The sequence below is a fragment of the Oncorhynchus keta genome, chromosome 4 (genome assembly GCF_023373465.1).
Source record: "Oncorhynchus keta strain PuntledgeMale-10-30-2019 chromosome 4, Oket_V2, whole genome shotgun sequence".
Lineage (NCBI taxonomy): Eukaryota > Metazoa > Chordata > Actinopteri > Salmoniformes > Salmonidae > Oncorhynchus > Oncorhynchus keta.
The window spans coordinates 26,947,697-26,975,196 of NC_068424.1; the positions used below are offsets into that span (position 1 = coordinate 26,947,697).

At 41.9% G+C, this 27,500-nt stretch overlaps 1 protein-coding gene across 1 annotated transcript in view; it reads right to left on the reverse strand.

Annotated features, from left to right (window-relative positions):
- Positions 1-27,500, reverse strand: part of LOC118372219 (solute carrier organic anion transporter family member 5A1) — a 103,124-nt gene that overhangs the window by 50,948 nt on the left and 24,676 nt on the right. The gene's annotated exons all lie outside the window — the stretch shown is intronic.

Sequence of the window (27,500 nt, forward strand, 5' to 3'; positions counted from 1 at the left end):
TTGTTGTTTATATTCAAATGTTTTCATTAAATCCATTTTATTCAGAACTAAAGTTTTGTTGCTAAGGATTCCATGACGCGGATAGCCTTTACGGCTGGGACTGCAAGTTTGTGTTGCTTTTTTTGCGTGGATTCTGCGTGTGCTGGTTGGCTGTACTACAGACACCTGTCATCGCTGTGGGAAAGACTCATTGTTATCTTTTCATAAAACAACTGGTTGCAGTAAAGAGCCAATCTGGATATTAAGGAGATCCTGAGGGAAATCGACGAGTACCAACAGCTTTACGCTATGGAGGAACAACATACTCCATCATGGAAAGATCCGACTACCTCACAAAATAATTTGGAGGTGACATAATCAAGCTAGTCGTCTTGACTACTTTCTTGTCTCTTTCTCTCTTGCATCAAAGGTTTAAAAGGTTAAAAAAGTTTTAATAGGAGACAGAATGCGATCGGATCATCATCTAATTGGCATTCACATAACTCTTATAGACTTTCCACGTGGAAAAGGGATATTGGAAATTCAATCAAAGTATACTGGAGGAAAAAATCATTTCTAACTGAATATTTCCAGTATAATATAGGTTCATCAAAAACAATTAATATTGTTTGGGGTACCTTTAAATGTACCTTCAGAGGTCATTCAATTCAATATTATTCAATAATAAAATAGCAGTTTCTGGCTAAAGAGACAAGACTAACAAGGGAAATCCATGAACTAATAGTACAGGTAGACAGCAATAAAAACGATACTACAGAGATACAAAATAAGTTAGAGGAAAAACCAAAGAAACTTGAGGAACTTATTCAAGAACGATCTAATGTAATCTATTATAAAAATAAAGCAAACTGGATGGAATATGGAGAAAAATGAACAAAATTATTCCTGAATACAGAAACAATACACGCTAACAAAAAGAAACTGCAGAAACTCGTTACTGAAGACGAGGTCATCTATGATTCTCTGAATGATGTTTTAAAAGAGGAAGCCAATTATTTTAGCCAGATATTCTCGTTTCCGTCTCATCCTATCCCACTGAATGAAGATTACGGTAAGGAATTATTTCCAAATAATACAAAAATGGGAAATTAACAAATGTACAGAAAGATCAATATGAAGGCCAAATTACAGAGGAATACATTTTGAGGTTATTAAAACCTTTCAGTCTGGAAAAACCCCAGGGCTTGATGGCATACCGGTAGAGGTACAGTGCCTTGGGAAAGTATTCGGCCCCCTTGAACTTTGCGACCTTTTGCCACATTTCAGGCTTCAAACAAAGATATAAAGAATCTGTGGAAAGAACTGAAAACTGCTGTTCACAAATGCTCTCCATCCAACCTCACTGAGCTCGAGCTGTTTTGCAAGGAGGAATGGGAAAAAATGTCAGTCTCTCGATGTGCAAAAATGATAGAGACATACCCCAAGCGACTTACAGCTGTAATCGCAGCAAAAGGTGGCGCTACAAAGTGGGCTGAATAATTTTGCACGCCCAATTTTTCTGTTTTTGATTCGTTAAAAAAGTTTGAAATATCCAATAAATGTCGTTCCACTTCATGATTGTGTCCCACTTGTTGTTGATTCTTCACAAAAAAATACAGTTTTATATCTTTATGTTTGAAGCCTGAAATGTGGCAAAAGGTCGCAAAGTTCAAGGGGGCCGAATACTTTCGCAAGGCACTGTATATCAAGCCTTTTTTTGATACACTAAAAGCTAAATTGTTAAATTGTTTTAACTACTCCTATAGAAATGGTAGTCGGTCAGGTACTTAGCAGGAAGGTCTGATTTCTCAATTATTAAAACAAGACCCAGATGGCAAATATAAAGACCCAGTCTATCTAAAAAAAAGGCCCCTTACATTTCAATGTTGTGATGCAAAAATACTATCGAAATACGTAGCACTCAGAATTAAAAGGGTTTTTACCAGGTATTGTACATCCTGATCAGACAAGTTTTGTTTACATGTTAAATATATGACAACTACTAGAAATAATAGAACATTGTGAAACATCTAAGAAGCTTGGCCTGGTATTTACAGCGGATTTTGAAAAGGCATTTGATAAAGTAAGACTGGATTTTATTTATAAATGCCCGGATTTTTTAAATTTCGGTAATTCTCTTATAGAATGGGTAAAAATAGCATATAGCAACCCCAGGTGTAAAATAGTAAATAAAGGCTACTTCTCGGAGAGTTTTGAATTGTCAAGAGGAGTTAAAGATAAACTTCTTGTTAATCTAGGCGCTGTGTCAGATTTCAAAAAGGCTTTACGGCGAAAGCAGACCATACTATTATCTGAGGATAGCACCCCATCAAACAAATACAATCATATTTCATCCCACCAGGGGCGACACAAAACTCAGAAATAACGATATAATTCATGCCTTACCTTTGAAGATCTTCTTTTGTTGGCACTCCAACATGTCCCATAAACATCACAAATGGTCCTTTTGTTTGATTAATTCCGTCGTTATATTTCCAAAATGTCAATTTATATGGCGCGTTTGATCCAGAAAAACACTGGTTCCAACTCGCGCAACATGACTACAAAATATCTAATAACTTACCTGTAATCTTTGTCCAAACATTTCAAATAACTTTCCTAATACAACTTTAGGTATTTCTAACGTGAATAATCAATAACATTTAAGACGGGGTGAACTGCGTTCAATAGCGGATAAAAAACTAAGTGGAGCAAGCTTTCAGGTCACGCGCCCCAACCACAACAGTACACTTCAATCGACCCTTGTTCTGAACTGCCTTACTTCCTCATTTCTCAAAGGAAAAACATCAACTAATTTCTAAAGACTGTTGACATCCAGTGGAAGTGATAGGAACTGCAAGCAAGTGGCTTAGAAATCTAGATTCCCATTTACCTTTATTTAACTAGGCAAGTCAGTTAAGAACAAATTCTTATTTTCAATGACGGCCTAGGAACAGTGGGTTAACTGCCTGTTCAGGGGCAGAACGACAGATTTGTACCATGTCAGCTCGGGGATTTGAACTTGCAACCTGATTAAAATCAGATCCAATAACAACATTCGAGGATTAGAAATCCAAGGCTTAAAAATAAAGATGTCCATGTATGCCGATGACTCAAGTGATATATTAAGTCCGCAAGCTAGATAGATAACTTTTATGCACTCTTTGGACTAAAACCTATTTATGATAAGTGTACGATATTAGATATTGGATCTTTAAAAAATACAACTTTTACATTACCCTGCAGTTTACCTATAAAAATGGGCTGATGGTGAAGTAGACATACTTGGTATTCATATCACAAAATATATAAATTAGCTCTGCACAATGAATTTCAATAGAAAACTTGTAAAAATAGACAATATCCTGCAACCATGGAGAGGTAAATACCTGTCTATTTCTGGAAAAATTGTCCTGATTAACGCCTTAGTTATATCTCAGTTTACTCACTCATGGCGCTGCCTACTCCTGATTATTTGTTTTTGAAATCATATGAGCAAAAAATATCTGGGATCTGAGACGCTAAACCAAACAAAATAAAACGTGCCTATCTATGTAATGAATAGGGTGGGTTGAGATGATTAAATATAAAAGCACTACACCTCTCTCTAAAAGCTTCACTCATTCAAATGTTTTATTTGAACCCTAAATGTTTCTCAAGTAGATTACTAAGAAAAGCTCATCCATTGTTTAAAAATGGCCTTTTTGCCTTTGTGTAGATTGAAAAAAGTATCATTTTCAATTAATCGAAAATGAGACATGGCAAAGTATCTTTCTTTTTCAAACAAGCATTGCAGAACTGGCTACAATGTCAATTTCATCCCCCTGAAAAGATAGTACAAATTTTACAACAAATATTATGGCTGAACTCAAATGTGCTGGTTGATAAAATACCTGTATTTATGGGAAAAAATCTTTGAAAAGGGTATTTTGTTCTTAAATTATATTGTAATTTGGAATGGTAGAGTTATGTCCTTCATGGAGTTATCAGAATTGTACAGGAAGGTCTGCTCAATCCAAGAGTAAACCAATTGATTACAGCATTACCCCAAACATGGAGGAGGCAGGTGGCAGCGTGAGGAGGTAGGGAACTGGTCTGGAGGAATAAAAATAGCATTAATAGGAAAGTATTCCAGTTTCATTTGAGGACCAGGATGTTGATAACTGTGCCATACAGATTGCAAAATAGTTGAGAAGAGATTTCTGATGTACCGATTCCATGGTAGAGGGTGTATGAGTTGATATATAAAACAACGCAAGATTCAACACTTCGTGCTTTTCAGCTAAAATTATTATATAGAATTCTTGCCACCAAAAAAATGTTGAATATTTGGGGCATAAAATCATCGAAGCTCTTCAGATTTTATTGTGATGATACAGAATCAATAGACCATTTATTTTGGTATTGCCCTCAGGTAGCCTGTTTCTGGTCTCAGGTTCAGGAATGGCTGAAAATGCCTCGTATTGATCTAAAATTGACCCTAGAAATAGTACTGTTAGGAGATCTGGAGAGACCGGGTCAGTCAATTACTAATATACCAATACTCTTAGTAAGAGTACTTATCTTCAACATACAATCTGTGGATTCTATTAGATTAGATAGATTGAAATTGTACGTTAAACATCACAGCATAGTTGAAAGATATGTGTTGCATAGAAACCCGAAGTGGGTGGCCAGCAGAGATAGATGGGATGGGCTGAGGGTGTCCAGCAGAGATAGATGGGATGGGCTGAGGGTGGCCAGCAGAAATAGATGGGATGGGCTGAGGGTGTCCAGCAGAGATAGATGGGATGGGCTGAGGGTGTCCAGCAGAGATAGATGGGATGGGCTGACGGAAGCTGAAAGTTGGGATGTGGAATTGGAGACAAGTGGGAGTGGAGTTGCTGTGCGGGATATGGAATGATGGTCCAAGATAAAATAAATTTAAAAAAAGTAAAAATAAAACATAATAAAAAGTATTTTTGAATGACACTGAGGGGCAGTGTTTTTACAGCTAATGCCGGTTAACCTGAGGCTGATGCCGCGCAGATGTTTGTGCACATGCATATACACACACTCTCATTCAAATAAACCCATACAAGAACACACATACATGTAATTGTGCCAGACATGCACACAAACATATACAGTTGGCATTGTTGTTATGATTTTAGTTGTCCCTGATGTCCTTTGTATTCAATTGTTTTTTTTGTTTTGTTTTGTTGCATTGTTTGCTGTTCTCTTCTGTCTTTTTCTTTTTTCTCTTTAGTTCATTCTCTTGGTTGATGGTGCATTGGGGAGTTATTGGGGGTGGGGAATGGGGGGGGCTGTGGGAGGGGTCTTGAATGGTTGAGGGACAGCTATTGGGGAACTGTGGATGGCCTGGTGGGGGATCTGTCAATGTGCCCTTGAGCAGGGTATTGACCCTGGATGCTTCTGTGTGTCGCTCTGAATAGGAGTCTGTTGGATGACTGGTAGAGTGTAGTTGTTGAGCAGCTTCACTGCATGTATATTGTATGTTTTGGATATATATATATTTTTTTTAAGATTTCAAAAATATATATTTCTGTGAATTCCCATATATTCCTGTTAATTCCCATATATTCCTGTTAATTCCCACAAAGTTTCCACCTGTGAATATTCCCTAAAATGTGCAACCCTAGACCGAGCAGTGTTACCCAGAGGGCATAGGGGGACTGATAAAGCCAGGAAACCAGGCTTACTGAATATACATATACACACGCAGACACACACACAGGTGCACACATAAACACACACACACAAATACACACTTGATAAAACCAGTATTCCATACAGACACTCTGACAGTTAGAGCTTGTATTATGGGATAGAAATAAACACACACGCACTGTACTGAATTAGATTCTGTGTATAGTGTATCAAAACATATTACAGTGTAGAACGCTGTGGAACATCAAATCATTCCCAGTATGAGACAGAAATGCACGTGATTACAATTTGTCATCTCACTAATACCCTACCTCCTACTCTACCCTAAAACACACATGCTTGGATACACAGTACACACACACACACTGGTACCGTATTGGAATTGGTACACACACACACACACTCGCACACACACGCGCACAGACACACACGCACAAACACACTGGTACCATAATGGCCTTGGTAAACCCAAACATACACACACACACACACACACACACACACACACACACACACACACACACACACACACACACACACACACACACACACACACACACACACACACACACACACACACACACACACACACACACACACTTGTGATGAGATAGAGGGTGAGTATCTTAAATAATCCCACAGCAACAGTTGAGCTGATTAAATGCTGTAGTCTGGAATCAGATTGAGCTTTACATCTCTGTTGGCTCCAGGACAGTACAGTGGTTTGGCTGCAGCACCTAGATACAGCTCAGTGACTGTAGCCTCAGCAGATCAGTACAGCAACAGAAGGTCTATTTACTGGCCTGGGGCTAGCAGTGGGTCTTTAGGGAGGGTAGTGGTAGTGTACCATACAAGCTGCACGGGGCAGTGATTTTGCGTGCTTAGCACCAGGGTTGTACCAGGCATCATGTGATACATCTGACTCGGGAACATCAGAGACCCTTACAGTACAGCCTGACACTGAATAACTGTCACCTCTCATACATGTCACTGAGGCATTCTGCAACCATCGGAAAGATGGAAAATACAACCATAGCTGTGTTCGAATACTCATACTAACCACACTAACCGTACTATTTGTGACATGAATTGAGTATATAGTAAGCTTATTGGTCATAGTATGGATATATATATAGTTAGTATGCCAAAAGTTCCCAGATGTCGTACTAAATTCGCCAAAATATGAAGTATACACACAGAGGACACCATTTCCGGACATTAGGGCCCATAATGCAATTCTTCAGGAAATCGGTGCGACTTCACATCGTTTTCAGATTTGAAGAAAATGGCGTAAAATATGCACCCGAAGTACGAGAGCGGATACAAATTCATTGCTTTTACTAATTATGACAAATGTTAAGAAAATGTTGAGCAATGTAATAAAGTAATGACTTTTCAAATAAGGTACCTTGCACGTTATGTTGGTTGACAATTTCTTAGCTACGCTTGTCCTTACGAACCACATAGCATATCAACCACATAGCATATCATTACAGAAGTATGTACCGGTATGTTGGCTAGCTATGTAAAGTTAGTTAATTGGCTACTTATACATCAAACTTGTCAGTATATTAACTATAGTCTATCTAACTTACTACCCAACGTTTATTGACTTGATTATTCCGGTCAATCTTAGCTTAGCTAAATGGTATAGTCGTTGTGTGTTCTCAATGGACATTCGGGCACTTTCATAAATTCGCTCTGGCTATCTACTCCAATTTCAGAGCACTTTATAGTGCGAGTGTACCATAGCGCAGAATAATGAATTTAAGAACACACCGAAGTCGTAAAATGTCTAACTAGTCATTTGTTATGCTAACTAGCTAGCAAGAGGTTGCATAGCAACATCATCACCTTCCGGTAGAGCTAGTACGCTAAACTGAAAGGATACCGTTTGTTTACAGTATAATAAAATTAACTTATAGTATATACTCATTAAGTATGTAGTATACAGTCTATTAGTATGAGTATTCTAACACAGTTCATGTATCTTTCAGACAGACTCACACCAAAGTGGGAAATTACAGGTAATAAGGGATGGACATGCTGGAGAGGGTCAGACTAGCTACGGTGGAGGTCAGATATTATGCTTCTGATGATAACAGATACTGAGGAAAGAACCTTGAGCTTGATATCTATACAATATACCAATATCCAGTAGGTTTGATACTAGGGTCAGACTAGCTACTGTGGGAGTCTGACAAATGATCAACAACAACAACATTATATAGCCAACTACTGATATAAACATGCTTCCTGTCTCCCCCCCTGACGTCACCCCGCCCCATAAGCTCCTAAAGTAGAGTCACAAGGCACAGCCAGACACCTAATCCCCATATGACCCTGCCCCTCCCCACAAACACCCCATACCCTATCAAATCAAATCAAATCAAATTGTATTTGTCACATACACATGGTTAGCAGATGTTAATGCGAGTGTAGCGAAATGCTTGTGCTTCTAGTTCCGACAATGCAGTGATAACCAACAAGTAATCTAACTAACAATTCCAAAACTACTGTCTTATACACAGTGTAAGGGGATAAAGAATATGTACATAAGGATATATGAATGAGTGATGGTACAGAGCAGCATACAGTAGATGGTATCGAGTACAGTATATACATATGAGATGAGTATGTAGACAAAGTAAACAAAGTGGCATAGTTAAAGTGGCTAGTGATACATGTATTACATAAGGATGCAGTCGATGATGTAGAGTACAGTATATACGTATGCATATGAGATGAATAATGTAGGGTAAGTAACATTATATAAGGTAGCATTGTTTAAAGTGGCTAGTGATATATTGACATCATTTCCCATCAATTCCCATTATTAAAGTGGCTGGAGTTGGGTCAGTGTCAATGACAGTGTGTTGGCAGCAGCCACTCAATGTTCAGCCACTCAATGTTCAGTATAGAGATGAAGTGGAGTCGCAATTCAACGCCTCAGACACGAGACCTATGTGGTAGGGTCTACAGACAATCACATACTATAAAAGGAAAACCAGCCACGTTGCAGAGACCGAAGTCTTGCGTCCGGACAGGCTAAACACATTCTTAGCACGCTTTGAGGATAAGACCGTGCCACCAACGCAGCCCGCTACCAAGGACTGTGGACTTTCCTTCTCCATCGCTGACGTGAGTAAAACATTTAAACGTGTTAACCTCGCAGGGCTGCCGGCCCAAACGGCATCCCTAGCCGCATCCTCAGAGCATGCGCAGACCAGCTGGCTGGTGTGTTTACAGGCATATTCAATCTCTCTCTATCCCAGTCTGCTGTCACCAAATGCTTCAAGATTGTTCCTGTACCCAAGAAGGCAAAGGTAACTGAACTTAATGTCTATCGCCCCGTAGCACTCACCTCTGTAATCATGAAGTGCTTTAAGAGACTAGTCAAGGATCATTTCCCCTCTACCTTACCTAGACCCACTTCAATTTGCTTACTGCCCCAATAGAGCCACAGACAATGCAATCGCCATCACTCTGCACACTGCCCTATCCCATCTGGACAAGAGGAATACCTATGTAAGAATGCTGTTTATTGACTAAGCTCAGCATTCAACACCATAGCTCATCATTAAGCTCGAGACCCTGGGTCTGAACCCCGCCCTGTGCAACTGGGACCTCGACTTCCTAACGGGCCACCCCCAGGTGGTGAAGGAAGGAAACGACACCTCCACTTCGCTGACCCTCAACACTGGGGCCCCACAAGGACGCTTGCTCAGCCTCCTCCTGTACTCCTTGTTCACCCATGACTGTGTGACCAAGCACTCCTCCAACTCAATCATAAAGTTTGCAGACGACACAACAGTAGTAGGCGTGATTACCAAATATAACGAGACAGCCTACAGGGAGGAGGTGATGGCTCTGGGAGTGTAGAAGAACAAGCATTCCGCTACACCCGCAATATCATCACATGACAAATAAAATTTGATTTGATATAGTGCATTACTTTTGACCTGGGCCCATAAGGCTCTGGTGAAAAGTAATGAACTATAGAGAATAGGGTGCCATTTGGGATGCATTCTGTAACCACAACCTGCAAAGGTCCAGCTCACAGTAACTGCTGCACGCTACTGTGCTGGCACTCAATAGTCCATCAAAAAAACAGGACAATCTGCAATAGTGAGGGTATTAGCTACAGTTTACCAAGTTGGTACAGACATATCTGGTTCCACCTTGTAGCCTTGTACAATAGCTATAATCTAACCACTTTGAAGTTGTAAGTCTAGTCCAATGCCCCAAGTGAGCGTATTAGCTACACTATACACAGTACCAAGTCACTTTGGGCATAATCTAGTTCCTTGGAAAGTTGTGGCTGTAATGTATAATATGACCACTTTGAAGTTGTAAGACTGGTCACAGTAAATCACATTGGTTATGCCAAAGGCGGAAACTGAAAAAGTGAGTATTCGTATCTTCAATATTTTATGTGTGTGTGTGTGTGTGTGTGTGTGTGTGTGTGTGTGTGTGTGTGTGTGTGTGTGTGTGTGTGTGTGTGTGTGTGTGGCATACGTAGCGGGGGTCCCAGAGAAGTACGGGGGAGACTAAATCAAATATTTAGAAAAGCTGAGAAAGCCCGTACAAAATGTTCAGTGGAGACAAGAGTCAGGACTGCTAGTAAGGAAGTGATTCCCGCATGTTAAAGCTGTGTTATGATTTGGGAAAAGTATGAGAAATAAATATATGTTTCAGCCGGAACAGATAAGATTGGATACTTAATTTACTGCAACAAAACAAGACAGAAACATGACATACCTATGACTGCCCAACTGTTTATGAATGGAGCACACAGAAACACAGATAGCAGTCATTTGTACAGCAATGCAAGCACTAATCACTCAGGAGAAATAGCCTAGCTAAGCGGTTTGTTCAACTGCTATGTTTACAGACTGACAGACTACCGCATTAACGGAACACGCTAAAGAAGCTGAAATAGTTATTGATTAAAAGGGAGGACCCTGAGGAAGTTTCCACACATAGTTTTGAGCTATAGTTCGGATCAGTTTGATTATTTGTTACACTGATAGTTTTTCATTTGGTCTGGTTGGTTTCAACATTGCCAAATGTCAAACGGTAAAGATAAAAAACTCAACAAAACAGCGTGTTCATGCAAGTCATTTGTTTAATGGGGGAAAATGCTCTCGTTAATCTTCTATGATTATCATGAAGCATCACTTTTGTGTCCCAATCTTCATAGTACTTTCGCTTTGGTCGTTCAACTACACGCGGGAGGAAACTGCGACGTGACAAACTACTATATTCAGCAACCTATATCCCTGGTTTAGCCTCCGGCTCCTGTAATCTGCATCGGATGCGCTCATAAATTCACTGCTATTACTCACGTAATGTTTCAGCGATATCAAGTTATTGTACTGCGTGTATTTCATAAAATGCTCGCAGTCAAACAACCAATAATACCGTGCGACTCTTCTTTTCCTGTGTTTGGTCTGGACAGCGTTCTCACCTGCAGCGTGGTAGAAATTGAATCGGACCGAGACCACCCTTTTCAAGCGAGCCACGGTGCGTTGTTTCGTGTGTGGAGTGCAGATAGAGTGTCCACACCAGTCCAAACGAACCGAACTAAGGGGGTAAACGCACCAGAGTTTGGGAAAAAACGCTCCAATCCAAGTCGGTGTGAAAGCTCCCAAGACTCCTCAATACAACAGCTTTATGCTGAGATACGCTGCCTGTGTGTGTGTGTGTGTGTGTGTGTGGTGTGTGGTGTGTGTTGTGTGTGTGGTGTGTGTGCTGGATCCCACCGCTGACACCAGCGGCTGTTTGTGCTGTTTGTGATGCTGTCCTGCTGGCCCAGGAGAATCTGGACCACAGCGTGACAGCCTGAGGAACACAAATCTTTGCTCTGCTGCCAACTGGAATTCATCACCAAGGGGGTTGAGGTAGTCTATTCAGCTGAATGGGCTGAAAATCTACAGGCACAAACACACTCCATTGAAAATTCCAAAGCTGTAACACCTGTTGTTGACGCCTGTGCTTTTGAGGGTAGATTCAGCAATGCACAAAGTAAACAGCAATATCAGGCTGATTTTCACAACAACACTGTGACGTTTGCGAGGCAAAACGTTTGTGCTTGTGTTGGTCCCGCAGCTATCACGTTGCAGCAGCGTGAAGCGCAACCCTTGCACCTGCACAGATATTTTCTGGTTTATACACATTTTGACAGATGGAATTTCATGACTTTTCCATTACTTTTGAACCAAATTTCAATGACCAACAATTGGCGGCATCTCTATGTACAATACGTATACAAAAAGTAAGCGTAATGTGGTATCGACACTGGGAGGCTGCTCTCTGATTCCATGTACCATCTCCTGTCGTTGAGCAAGGCACTTAACCTCCCACAAAGTAGAATACCTGTTAGGCAACTGTATAAAACACATGTTGTCAACCCTCAGTCTGGAGAGATACTGGTTATGCAGGCTTTTGATCAAGCCCTGCTCAAACCCCTCAGAGCCAGTTTATCAAGGTCGGTTGAACAGCTCATTTCGAAAATGTGGTTTGTTAGAGGGGGACTGGAATAAAAGCCTGCACACCCATTGGCTCTCCTGGAGGAAGGTTGACCACCCTTGATGTAAAACATTGCAACATTACAACCAAATACGCTTATGCTTTTTTGAAATAATTTTCTCATTCAATATATTAAAGATCAAATGGCTATGGTAGGCTACACATCTTTTTATTTTGCTGAAGCAAGCCCACAATTTCTTTTGCCATATTTAGCTACCTTAGAAGGCTGATTGTATTGAGTTACAATGCTACATACTGTACATTGGATGCCCAAATCAACTGGAAGTATCTACAAAATAAATGATGAATCCACATAATCCAAAAGAAAAACTACATCTAAATCATTTTTCCTAAAAATAATGTTCACGATTCACAAATTATTATTTTGATTCACATGATTGAACCGATTCAATGCGATTGAACCGAATCCCAACTAATACAATGGAAAAGTGAATTGTTTGTTTCATCAAAAATAATTGTTAAAATAAATCATATGAATTGTTCAAAAAAGTTTATCAACTTTTTATGACCTTATTCGTGAGTGTCGGTGCAAAGTTTTTGGGGACATCCATGACATAACGAAAATATTTATAGCTTAACAGTTAACTAGAGGGTACAAGATATGTTTGAATTGTCTACCTACCTAGTTGTCCGTCTCTCTCTCCTTGAGCAACGGCCCACTCGTCGTGCACCTGCAGGTGATGCGCGCAAACACAGACTCTAAAGTGTCACTCCGAGCCTGGCTGATATGTTGAATTTGATTGTTAAAATATTTTAACACTAAGCCTAAATAAATGACATTAACATAAATTTTGTTAATTTCCATTACATTTCCAACACTTTTTGGAATTTATCATTTTCCAAAACTTCCAGGCCTGGAAAACAGCATTTTAAATTCCATGACTTTTCCAGGATTTTCGTGACCGTACAAACCCTGTGTATCGCGCTCATATGCAGGGGCTCCTGAGTGGCGCAGTGGTCTATGGCACTGCATCTCAGTACCAGAGGTGTCACTACAGACCCTGGTTTTATTCCAGGCTGTATCACAACCGGCCGTGATTGGGAGTCCCATAGGGTGGCACACAATTGGCCCAGCATCGCTGGGCTATCATTGTAAATAAGATTTTTTTCTTAACTGACTTGCCTAGTTAAATAAAATAAAAAATTAATGGGCCCTGGTCAAAAGTAGTGCACTATATAGGGACTAGGGAGCCATTTGGGAGAGAGAATCTCTGTTGACTTGACACCCTCTGGTGCACCTGACAGACCATTAATTTACTGTGCTTCAACCCATCTGAAACCATTGCAGCGAAACTCAAAGTTTGAATCCAGTGTTTTCAGGAGCCCAATAGGACTCCAGTTTGACAGGTTGAGAGAGAAATAGAATGGGGAGCTCCTTTAATCTTCCCAACATGCCTTGAGGGTAGTCTTCCTCACAGACTCAGACGGTAATGTCTCTCTCGCTCGCTCGCTCAACGTGATGTGGGATCTAAGCACGGCGGCACTCCCTAACTGGCTTAGTGTTGGAATGCCATTAAAAAGCACAGCCTTGGAGAAATGTATTAATCCCTTTGTACTGCCTTGCTCTCCCTCTCTATCCCTCCCCCTCACTCAATAAGTAAATCACTCCGTCTCTCTTCATCTCCCTTTCTTCTCCGCCTGTCTCTCTCTCCGTATCTCTCTCTTTCTCAGGGCTGCCATGCCGACGGCAGTACATACTTTCTCTCCCCTTAATTCCCTAATCACCCTATACTGGTGGAGTTTCCTCCCCCTTTCTTTGGGTCGCCTAGGTTCATACTACAAACAGAGGGATGGAGGGATGGGAGGAAGGGAGCAGGGATGAAATGAGTCAGGGCTTCAGTAAGAGGTAATAGTTGTCCACCCTACCACAACTGATTACAGCCGATTTTGTGTCCCAAATGGCACTCCATTCCCTATATAGTGCACTTCTTTTGACCAGAGCCCATAGTGAATAGGGTGCTATTTGGGATGCACACTGAGTGATTAGGAGTTAGTAAAGTCTGCATCTAAATGGAAGGACCGTTGAGACTGGATGGGAAAGACAGATAAAGATATTGAGAAGGAAATTCTGGTCGGAGGATTCTGAATTTCCTGCTTATTCCCTCCGGATTCTGGGAATTTCCAGTTGGGATTTCTGAAAACCTGGGAATATTGCAACCCTTCAGTACAGAACAGTGACTCAGGTTTTTTTCTCTGTGTTTCCGTAATGCGAATGAGAAGGACATACTGTATCATATTTCACTCCCTCTTCTCTACCTTCTCTTCCTCTGTACACGCTCCTAAAGCCACTTTCAATCACTACATATCAAGCTTCTGCCTCATATCCTGGGAAAGTCTTTTCCACCTTCTCCTTCCCCTTAATCCTCTTCCTCCTCCTCCCTCTGCGGACGACTTTGTCAACCACTTCGACATGCACGTTGACGACATCCGCTCCTCATTCACTCAGCCTATTGAGTCTGCTGGTCCCACTCACATTGAACTTGAACTGAACTGGTCCCACACTTTGACCTCTTCTCCCCTCTCTCTCCTGATGAAATCCTGCGACTAGTGATGTCCGGCCACCCGACAACCTGCTCGCTCGACCCCGTCCCTACCTCCCTTCTCTAGAACATCTCTGGAGACCTTTTCCCCTTCCTCACTTCCCTCATCAACTCACCCCTGACCACAGGCTGCATCCCCTCTGACTTCAAGATGGCCAGAGTTAAACCCCTCCTCAAGAAACCAACACTCAACCCCTCTGACGTCAAAAACTGTAGACTTTTCTTCCAAAACACTTTGAGCGTGCTGTCTCTGATCAACTCTCTTGTTATCTCTCTCTCAGAATGATCTTCTTGACCCTAACCAGTCAGGCTTCAAGACGGGTCACTCAACCGAGACCGCTCTCCTCTGGGTCACGGAGGCTCTCCGCTTAGACAAAGCTGACTCTCTCTCTCTCCACTATTCTCATCCTTGTAGATCTATCCACTGCCTTCTACACCGTGAACCATCAAATCCTCCTCTCCACCGTGAAAAGTGTGTGTGTGTGTGTGTGTGTGTGATGGGCGTTGGTACACAGCGTCTTAACATTCTCCATCAGTGTGCTTTGTCATTCTCACACTAGCTAGCACCTGCAGCCTCTCCACCTCCTATTGACTGACTTGCACCAGGGGCCAGATTGCTGTGCCACCTCTCTCTCTCTCACTCACACACAAAACACACACACACAGACATGGTACAACAATCTGACCCAGAGTGCCACTCTACTGACCAGAGCCCAAAGTAGTGCACTCCATAGAGAATAGTGTGTCATTTGGCACTCAGATTGTAGTTCAACAATCTCTACTGTGGAAAACATGATGCAAAATGTGGTCTTACTACGTATTTATTTATTTAGGCAAATCTGCAGACAGCTATGTTGTCTCCTCTCCCTGTTGTATTTGACCTGCAGGCTAAAACAGGGCTGTGTGTGTGTGTGTGTGTGTGTGTGTGTGTGTGTGTGTGTGTGTGTGTGTGTGTGTGTGTGTGTGTGTGTGTGTGTGTGGGTGTGTGTGTGTGTGTGTGTGTGTGTGTGCATATATCCACAGCCACTGTTCAGTCAATAGGTCTTACACACAAGTCTCTCAGTAGTATCCATAGAGGCACTGATGCACAAATACCACTGCAGGCTTGGAGGCCAACGGAAGCTCTACTAATCCTACACATACACACACCTCACAGTCAGGACCCCTATCCCCACTCTCTCTTACACACGCTTGAGTTATGAGCCTCGCACGAATGCACACACAAGGTACAAGCCAACTGCCAGCTTTCCTCAACAGCTGTTTTCCCCCTACTCTCAGGATGCTTCGGCCATAAACCATGAACACGAAAGAAAGAAAGAAAGAAAGAAAGAAAGAAAGAAAGAAAGAAAGAAAGAAAATAAATAAAGAAAGAAAATAAAGAAAAGAAAGAAAGAGAGGTGTATGGAAAGAGTGAACAAGAAAAATTGATTCCAGTGATTTCAGCTAATTAAACGTATTCTTCCCCTAGTCAACATGATTCATTGTACTCTACTGTGCTCTCTCACAAACTAGATCATTAGCCAAAGGGCCTGTTATTCTTAATGCTGCCTTTACCACCATAAAGCTGACTATAGTGACGTAATAGTTCCCGAGAAACTGGTGTTTGGAGGATATATTGGTACGGGTGTTGTTACCGTGCCAATATATCCTCCAAACACTGGCTTCGAGGGCATTATCACTTTTATACAAAGGGTTACCAACATATTCAAATAATGATTGACATATTTTCATGAAAAACTTTCTTTTGATTCATTTATTCATATTATTTCTTCCTTCCACGAGATATCATCCCAACACAAATCTAGGGTTGCTACCGAAGCTGGCTGGTCATTCTTTCTATCGGTTAGGTTGCCAGAGATGCACGCGACCCAGTCGTTAAGTCTTTTTGTTCTAAATGTTCCATTTCCGTGATGGCTAGCAACGTTCTTATCCCTTGCTTGCTAGCTAGCCAACTTAGGCAAAAACAGTCACGTCAAACAGTGCATCCAGAATAACAGCAAACTGCAGCATTTGTGTTTGTTTAAAATGTTTTCTAGTGACATTTATTTCGATACATCCATAACAATGAGCTAATGATGTGCGATTTTGCCTGGCATAGAACATTTGCTTTCTCGCCAGGACACTGTTCAGTGGAGCTAGCCAACTACACAGCTGACACAATCACTTCATTTTCATTTAATCTCACAATCACTTTCTTGTTTTTCTATTGACATTTCTTTGTATATATAACCATAAAAATATACGATTTCGACTGGCTGTGAAAAGCTGCCAGCCTGTCTGTCTCGTCCCGACACATTCATTACCATAGCACAGCGGGAGATCGAATTTCCATATTGAAACAATGTTGCAAATGTCGGAGAGACATACAGCAACGTTTATATAAATCTCCGCTGTTGAAAACCGAATGCTAGTCTAAAAGAATGGGAGACAATGTCTAGATGCTTTTTACAGTGGAGATCTAGTATATACATTGCCTGGCTAGGCTGATGAGACATTATTGATGAGTTTATTGGGCAGTCAGATGGAACAGGGTAAACAGGCATTTTATCGTTATAGATTTAGCCGGTGGTAACTTTTGGAATAGACACTGGCTGGAATGCGGTTTTAACCAATCAGCATCTAGGATTAGACGCACCCGTTGTATAACATGCCATAACACACACACAATTACTTCAGACTGGAAGAAGTTAAGCTACACTAAATGTAGCATACTATGTCCAAACTATTTTGTGAAAAATGTTCATATGTACACCTCAAATGTCATAGACTACAAATTGCAAGAACAGATCACCTTGGGGTCATATGTTAACAGAATGTGTAATTTAGCCTATATAGCCAACTTCTACTGTTTATGTAGCCTGAAGACTGTAAATACCCTCTCTCTCTCCATCCCTCCCCCTCTCTCACTGCTCACCTCTCCATCTTGCCTTCTTTCTTTCTCTCTCCTTCCCTGCCCCCTATGCACCTCCCTCTCTCTTCCTCCCCCTTTCTCACTAGGGTCAAGGAGAACAATACTGTAACAGAACAGCTCCAAGGGAGAACACTGGAGTACTGGAAAAAAATTCAACCACCATCAATCCAAACCACCAGCCTCCCTTAGATTCATCCCAAGGCTATACTAAGTTTGGCTTTGTGTCCCAAATGGAACTCTATTTCCTTTATAGTGTGCTGCTTTTGACCAGGCCCCACAGGGGTTAGGGTGCCATTTGGGATGCAGTTTATGAGAGATCCGCTGGACATAGAAGAACAGAGGAGAACAGAGAACGAGTCTCCTACAGTCAGACAAGGACGTGTAGCTTATAACCAAACCTTTATTTTTTTGTCCTGTGTGTTCTCAGCTTGGTGGTGAGAAAGGGAGGAAGAAAATCTAGTGATGACTCAGGGGGCTTTCACACCAAATTGTTTTTGAGAACGGGTTTTTTTTTTCTGAAAACAGGGGCGCGTTTTCACCCTTAGTTGGGTTCGTTTGGACTAGTGTGAACATTATCTGCACACTAAACAACGCACCTTGCTTCGTTCAAAAAGGGTGGTCTCGGTGTGAGTCCATTGATTCTGAGGTGGGGTTCGCTGCAGGTGAGGAAAACAACAAGAGGCGCACAGTATTATTGGTTGTTTGACTGCGATCATTTGATGAAACGCACGCAGTACCATAGCTTGATATTTCTGAAACATTTTGTAAGTAGCAGCAAATTTATGAGCGCACCCGATGCAGATTAGGGGTGACGGGTACTATACCAGGGATATAGGTCACTGAATATAGCCTTTTCACATTGCAGTTAAAGTGGCTATTGTGCCGTTTCGTCCCGCATCTTGTTGAAAGACCAAAGCTAAAGTGACGTTTGGGACACACAAGTGATGGTTCATGAGAGAGAGGTACACATCATAGATAGAGAGGGGGGCTGGTGAGGTACACATCATAGATAGAGAGGGGGCTGGTGAGGTACACATCATAGATAGAGAGGGGGCTGGTGGGGTAAACATCATAGATAGAGAGGGGCTGGTGGGGTAAACATCATAGATAGAGAGGGGGCTGGTGAGGTACACATCATAGATAGAGAGGGGGCTGGTGAGGTACACATCATAGATAGAGAGGGGGCTGGTGGGGTAAACATCATAGATAGAGAGGGGGGCTGGTGGGGTAAACATCATAGATAGAGAGGGGGGCTGGTAGGGTAAACATCATAGATAGAGAGGGGGGCTGGTGGGGTAAACATCATAGATAGAGAGGGGGGCTGATGGGGTAAACATCATAGATAGAGAGGGGGCCTGGTGGGGTAAACATCATAGATAGAGAGGGGGCTGGTGGGGTAAACATCATAGATAGAGAGGGGGCCTGGTGGGGTAAACATCATAGATAGAGAGGGGGGTGGTGGGGTAAACATCATGGATAGAGAGGGGGGCTGGTGGGGTAAACATCATAGATAGAGAGGGGGGCTGGTGGGGTAAACCTCATAGATAGAGAGGGGGCTGGTGGGGTAAACATCATAGATAGAGAGGGGGCTGGTGGGGTAAACATCATAGATAGAGAGAGGGCTGGTGGGGTAAACATCATAGATAGAGAGGGGGCTGGTGGGGTAAACATCATAGATAGAGAGGGGGCTGGTGGGGTAAACATCATGGATAGAGAGAGGGCTGATGGGGTAAACATCATAGATAGAGAGGGGGCTGGTGGGGCAAACATCATAGATAGAGAGGGGGGAAGGTGGGGTAAACATCATAGATAGAGAGAGGGCTGGTGGGGTAAACATCATAGATAGAGAGGGGGCTGATGGGGTAAACATCATAGATAGAGAGGGGGCTGGTGGGGTAAACATCATAGATAGAGAGGGGGCTGGTGGGGTAAACATCATAGATAGAGAGAGGGCTGGTGGGGTAAACATCATAGATAGAGAGGGGCTGGTGGGGTAAACATCATAGATAGAGAGGGGGCTGGTGGGGTAAACATCATAGATAGAGAGGGGGCTGGTGGGGGAAAAATCATAGATAGAGGGGGCTGGTGGGGTAAACATCATAGATATAGAGGGGGCTGGTGGGGTAAACATCATAGATAGAGAGGGCGGCTTGTGGGGTAAACATCATAGATAGAGAGGGGGCTGGTGGGGTAAACATCATAGATAGAGAGGGGGGCTGGTGGGGTAAACATCATAGATAGAGAGGGGGCTGGTGGGGTAAACATCATAGATAGAGAGGGGGCTGGTGGGGTAAACATCATAGATAGAGAGGGGGCTGGTGGGGTAAACATCATAGATAGAGAGGGGGCTGGTGGGGTAAACATCATAGATAGAGAGGGGGCTGGTGGGGTAAACATCATAGATAGAGAGAGGGCTGGTGGGGTAAACATCATAGATAGAGAGGGGGCTGGTGGGGTAAACATCACTCCTTAGCCAGGTTCCAGATCTGTTTCCACTTTCTTGCCAACTCCGACTCAGACAATGTGGGACCAGGCAAAAAAAGAACAAAAACAATATGTTGTATAATCGGAAATGTGTTGTTTTACAGGGTTAGCCATAGTAGTACAGAACCCCTGGAATGTGCCTTGCTCAAAGGGAACATTGACAGATTTTACATCTTGGGTATTCAAACCAGCGACCTTGTCACGACTTCCGCCGAAGTTGGTCCCTCTCCTTGTTCGGGCGGCGTTCGGCGGTCTTCCTTCTAGCCATCGCTGATCCTCTTTTCATTTTCCTTTGGTTTTGTCTTCCATCACACCTGGTTCCAATCCCATCAATTACATGTTGTGTATTTAACCCTCTGTTCCCCCTCATGTCCTTGTCGGTATTGTTTATTGCAGGTTATGTAGCCATTATTTGATTGTTCTGTTTTCCTGGTGGGTTTTTTTGTTATTAAACTGCGCTGTTTGGAAACACAGTTTTTGCTCTCCTGCGTCTGACTTCTCTGCCGCCAGTACGCACCCTTACAGACCTTTTGGTTATTGGCCCAACACTTTAACTGCTAGGCTACCTGCCACCCAGGCAATTCCCTACCTGGAAGACTGGTTGTAACTGTCAGATAGAGATCAAGGGTACAGTGTTCTGTACCATACAGTAACCACAGCTGAATTACACAAAACAGATGATTTCCTACCAGACAACAAGCAAACACAGGGACATGCATGTCTGCGTCCCAAATGCAACCCTGTTGTACTACTTTTCACCCTATGGGCCGTGGGCGGTATACTACAAAGCAGGATCACTGAGATAGCAAGGTAACTTTGATGAACAACCAGAAATAACTATAGATTGTCTGGTTCATTCATTTTAACGCGGTGGGTTTAAACAGGGGTTGATACACAGAGCGTTTCTTGGTAGTTTTAAACAAATCTACTTTGAGACAAAAGTGTACACCTCACACACATGTGAGGTGTACAAACTTGAAATGTATGCAAGTTTGAGTTTGCATCCCAATATTACACTTTATCTACGTCACAGAAGACAGAAATATAACAAACCGCCTAGTTTGTTTGTTGAGCTATACACTGAGGTGACTATGCAAAGATGCTCAGCTGGTCAATATTCCCCTCCAGTGATTCCCTAACATCTTGTCAACCTGTGCCTTGAAAATGGAGCGATATCTTATGCCATTCTGACTGCATGTGCTTTTATCTGTAACAAGGCCCAGACGTCTTTTAGGTGTCAAAAACCTCTCAAATTGTGTAAAATATGAATTCCTATAACTTAAATGACAGCATTTGTTTGGCCAAAATTACCTTCTTTGATTGAGACGAGGTATTCACAAACTGGGGTACTACACGAGCAATGCCGTCAGGGGTACGCCTAATAAAATTGTGATTCACATTTATTTTATATATATATATTTACTTTTATGGGAGAAAAACAGATTTATATTTTCCAATGGAAAATACATTTGGGTGAGTTTTTTCTCTCGCCTGAGTAGCCTCGTTTCACGGACAAAAATAAAATTCAACCATCTAGTTTTCAGCGAAATAACAACACAACGTCAAATACAGGTAACCTAGTCAAATAATTAACATCCAATCACATTAACTGTTACTCGCTCGCGGGAATTCCACTCACCACGTGAGCTGCTGCTGCTCATGTTGGTATCTGTACTGATGGCGCAAAAGCCATGACAGGGAAACATAGTGGAAACGTGTGTGCAAGCAGTTGCTCCCGACGCCACTTGGGTACTCTGCAGCATCCACCAAGAGGCTCTTGATGCCAAGAGAATGCCTGACAGCTTGAAAGACGTTTTGGACACTACAGTGAAAATGGTTAACTATATTAAAGCATGGCCCCTGAACTCTCATGTATTTTCTGCAATATGCAATGATATGGACAGCGACCATGTAAAGTTTTTACAAGTTACAGAAGTGCGCTTGTTATCAAGGGACAAACTATTGACACGTTTTTAAAATTGAGAGACGAGCTTAAAGTTTTCTTTACTGACCATAATTTTCACTTGTCTGACCGCTTGCATGATGACAAGTTTCTCACACGACTGGCCTATCTGGTTGATGTTTTTTCTCGCCTGAATTATCGGAATCTAGGATTACAACTATATTCAATATTCGAGTCCTTGGACTTGTCTCAACGATGTTCCTATCTGCCAGGACATTGCAGGACATCTAGTTTGACTCATTTTCCCTGGCTTTGAAAAGACTACAGCTTAACAGGAGCCCTACTTCCTTGTACCCACCCTCAAAGAAAGGCTTTTCAAAACAGGGGTGGTACTAGTTTACAACTTCACCGGAGCTATGTTACCATGCACTGTCTATCCGAGATTGCTACAGTACATACACTACCATTCAAAAGTTGAGTCACTTAGAAATGTCCTTGTTTTTGAGGGGGGAAAAACACATTCTTTGTCCATTAAAATAACATCAAATTGATCAGAAATGCAGTGTAGACATTGTTAATGTTGTAAATGGCTATTGTAGCTGGAAACGGCAGATGTTTTATGAAATATCTACATAGGCGTACAGAGGCCCATTATCAGCAACCATCACTCCTGTTCCAATGGCACGTTTTGTTAGCTAATCCAAGTTTATAATTTTAAAAGGCTAATTGATCATTAGAAAACCCTTTTGAAATTATGTTAGCACAGCTGAAAATTGTTGTTCTGAATAAAGAAGCAATAAAACTTGTTGAGTATCTGGAGCATCAGCATTTGTGGGTTTGATTACGGGCTCAAAATGGCCAGAAACAAATAACTTTCTTCTGGAAATTGTCAGTCTATTCTTGTTCTGAGAAATAAAGGCTACTCCATGCAAGAAATTGCCAAGAAACTGGAGATCTCGTACAACGCTGTGTACTACTCCCTTCACAGAACAGTGCAAAGTGTCTCTAACCAGAATAAAAAGTGGGAGGCCCCAGTGCACAACTGAGCAAGAGGACAAGTACATTAGAGTATCTAGTTTGAGAAACTGACGCCTCACAAATCCTCAATTGGCAGCTTCATTAACTGGCAGCGACTCCGTGATGCTGGCCTTCTAGGCAGAGTTGCAAAGAAAAAGTCATATCTCAGACTGGCCAATAAAAAGAAAAGATTTAGATGGGCAAAAGAACACAGACACTGGACAGAGGAACTATGCCTAGAAGGCCAGTATCACGGAGTCGCTTCTTCACTGTTGACTTTGAGACTGGTATTGACAACAGAAGATTTGTATGTACTGCAAGTCTCCTGGAAATACATGAAGACTGATAATGAGGATGTGTAAAACATGAAGACTGATCATCAGGATGTGTTACCATACAATAAATTAGCGTATTGGTGATATTGTTTTTTTTTTTCGAAAGAGGGTATTGTGGTTTCATAAATACGTTTGGTTGTCCTGGCTTGTTTCAAAGTCATATTCTGCGGTGCTCAAGTTTATTCCAGGCTGAAAGCCTTTATCCAATGGGTCTACAGGCTCTGTACTGCTAAACCTGGGGTCAAGGTCATCTTCAACAGCAGCAGGATTAGTCTGTAGGACACACCGTAGTCATTGATTAGCCAACATTTGACTACTTTGTCCCCATCAATACACACTCCAACAAGGTACTATATCCATCCACCCTCCTCATGTCAATAGATCATGCACACTAACCTTCACACACAATTCCCACCCCCAAAAGTCTAAAGTCAGTCACCACACCATCCCCTCCTTCCTAATACCTCCTTTCCTCCAATTTAGACTTCAAGCCTTGCATGAACAATCAACTAAGCCTCCATAATACAGAGAAAAATACAATGGAAGTTGTAGCCTACTTGTAAACGCACCAACAACAAGACACGGAACATGCTCCGGTACATTTATTTGCTCATCATGGAAAGATTTAGTATATTTTAGTACGATTTTAGAAGGTGACTTACACGAGTTCCTGGTCCTGAGCTTGATGTTGATGCATCTGCAGATGTTGATGGGATCAGACATTAGCCTCTGTGGTAGTTAGTTAGCTAGCTAACTAACGTAACCTAACGAAGCTAACCTTAGCTTGCAAAGTTACAAATCCCATTGCCAGATAGCAGCTGGCTAATTACATTGATATTGATATGCTTTGGAATGTTTACCCAACATATTATAAAAGATAGCTAGCTAGGTTTGAGTTTAGATAAACAAATGTTGTTCGCAAGCTAGGTGACGTTAGCTACGTTACCTCAGCTTGACATATTTTCTGCTGTGCTGATGTTGGCTGATCGGATACCTTCCTTTGAAGTGAAGGCTAAAATCAATGGAATAGCATCACTTTTCAATGTTTAACGACATGGCAACCCCATCAGTTGAAACTTCAGTTCCGTTTCGAAATCCTCTGGCTGAAAATGCTAGATATTATGGTTTGCTTACAACCAGGAAATGCAGCGAGCCCGTTTCTACCGGTGAGATGCAAAACGCTTGTATTTGCGTGTAGTGAGGAAATTCAAAAATGTTAGGACAGATATAATGTTAATAACATATTAATGGACATATATAGTCAAATAGAGCAGAGGTGAAATTTCTCTTGAAACTATCCACACGGCTCTTAAATTAAATCTGAATATGTTTAACTGGTGAATAATCCAATTAAAGACAAATCATATTGACAATGTTCATGTAATCCCTGTCTGTGTAGATTATCGTAATTAGTGTTCATAGTCTGAAGAGAGCCTAATTAACCATGTGCTGTGTGTGTGTGTGTGTGTGTGTGTGTGGGCGGGGGGGTACAGGAGGGTCCGGGTCTCATTAAGTGGACTGGCACAGGCAAGTCTGCTATGTAGCACTCAGCCATCAAGTCCTATTAGCATCAACATACAGGTTCCACATGACAGATTACTGTCTGGAAAAGAAGGGGGTTGTGGATCATATTTTGACTGCGTCACTGTTCCGTATATAGAGCACTAGTTTTGACCACAGCCCTATGGGCCACCTATTTCTCTGGAAATGAACACCTTGAAATGGAGAGCCTATTTCAACAAGGTGACAAGGTGATCATTACTTTTTGTTGGGAGCCAAAGATGAAAGCGTATTCCAGGAGTGACATCACAAATGCAGGTAAAAAGCCGGCATAAACAAGAAACAACATCACTTGTATTCTTTAACACGGATCAGACAAAGGAATGTCTGCATAGTTGTCTACACGGCTCAAAACCGAGGCTTGTCTGCAGTTGTCTACACGGCTCAAAACCGAGGCTTGTCTGCATAGTTGTCTACACGGCTCAAAACCGAGGCTTGTCTGCACAGTTGTCTACATGGCTCAAAACAAAAGGCTTGTCTACGTGCCCAATTAACTTCCCCACACAAATCTGTCCGGACATTTCCTCCTGGCCCATGGTATTGTTGTCAAAACATTGGCTGGGCTCTGGAATGCTTACTTCGTACTTGACCCCTAGCCACTACAATCTAGGCCACTAACCCAAGCCACTACCCCTAGCCACTACCCCCTTAGCCAGTGGTTCTTAACCTTGTTGGGGGTACTGAACCCCACCAGTTTCATATGCGCATTCACCGAACCCTTAATTCAAATTGAAAACATAGGTATATATTTGACTGGTGCACAAAATGAACTGTGCGTCAACATCACTGTGTTCAAAGAACAAAATCATCAAAACATGATTTTCACACAAAAACAAAAACATAATAATGAATAATTACTGCAAATCAGTGTGACTTCTGCTGTTGCCTTTCGGAGACCAGTTCAGAAATGAGCGGCTTCACCTTGGCAAGTGCCACTCTCATGTCATTTTCGCAACAAAGTCTGTTCCTTTTCTTCGTTTTTATGTCCAGCATCCTCGAAAAGGATTGCGGGCAAAGATATGTTGTAACAAACGGTATGAAAATCTTGAGAGCTTTCTTAGCAATAACAGGGTACGTTACCATTTGTTAACACCAAAATGTTGAAAGCGTTGTTGTTCTGAAGAGTTGCTGTTGAACCTGGCTCTGCTGAATTTCAATGATTTCATCGAGGTATTCATCATTGACATCTGTTGTCTCAACACTAAACGTGAACGGCTGTCTCACCCATGCTGGATATGACTCTCTTGTAGGGAAATATCCGTCTAGAGACTTTGCAAGCTCATCTAAGTGCGTGGCAATTGCTTGCTTCAGTTTCGCAGGTGCAGAAATGTCTCCGATTCCAGATACATCTTCGATCTTACTTACACAGTCGTCCAGCAGAGAAAAGTTTGCGAAGTTATCATTCTCTGTTCGTCGTTTCCATAATGGTAGCTTTTTTTGAAAAGCCTTCAGGTTTTCCTCCGCTTCGATGATGTTGACTCCACCGCTCTGCATCTTTTGATTGAGATGATTGAGAGCTGCGAAGATATCAGCCACGTACGCTAAAATGAGAATGAACTCAGAATTTTTGTAGCAATCTGCATGACAATGTTGGTGCTCCTGCAAAAACAGGGCTAATTCCACACGCACGGCAAAAACACGATTCAGCACCTGTCCCCGGGATAACCACCAGCAACAAACCGATCCTCACAGCATAGTACGAAGTTGCTTACCTGATCGCAAAGCAGGGCAAACGACACACCATTGGTGAAAGGATCGGTTTATTGCTGGGTACAAAGCCGAGAACAGGCAGAGTAGCCTTTTCATCGAATCTGGCTCTCTTCACCTTGAATCCAGCGAGCGTTGTGTTCTTGTATTTCCCATCTCCATGCAGCTTAAGGAAGTGTTCTTAGTTTTGCAGGTGCTAGACTAGAATTACTCATCTTGGCATTGCAAATCATCCGCAAGCGGGGCGTGTCATCACAAATCATATGAGTCGGATGTGTGTCTTGACCTCCGCCGAACCCCTGAGACTGACTCACCGAACCCCTGGGGTTCGATCGAACCCAGGTTAAGAACCACTGCCCTAAGCACTCAGATAGGTGTAAAAAGCATGGAAATAGTTACACATAGCCTATCAGTTGGCAATGAGAAGCTACTGCACTAGCTTAATACAGATCCTTTGGGAAAGTCACAAGTTTGCTTATTGGTTAGAATGGGTGCAGTACAGTTACTAATTGGTTGGAAAAGAGTAGTACACACTAACAAACAAATAGTTATTGTAACCATAGTGGAACATTTTTGGTGCTATATGGAACCTTTTTTTAAGCTTCTATAAAGAAACATTCCATAAGGTTCTAAATGGAACTTGTATGGTGCAATAAAGAACCCTTTCCTAAGGTTCTACAAAGAACAAAAAAAAGGCTTCTAAATAGCCCCAGAAATGGTTATAACCATAGCGGAACCCCTTTCTTTGTGCTATATATACACTTTTTTATGTTCTTTACAGAAACTTTAAAAAAGGGTTACACATAGAAACAAAAAGGTTATTTGTAGAACCATACAGTTTT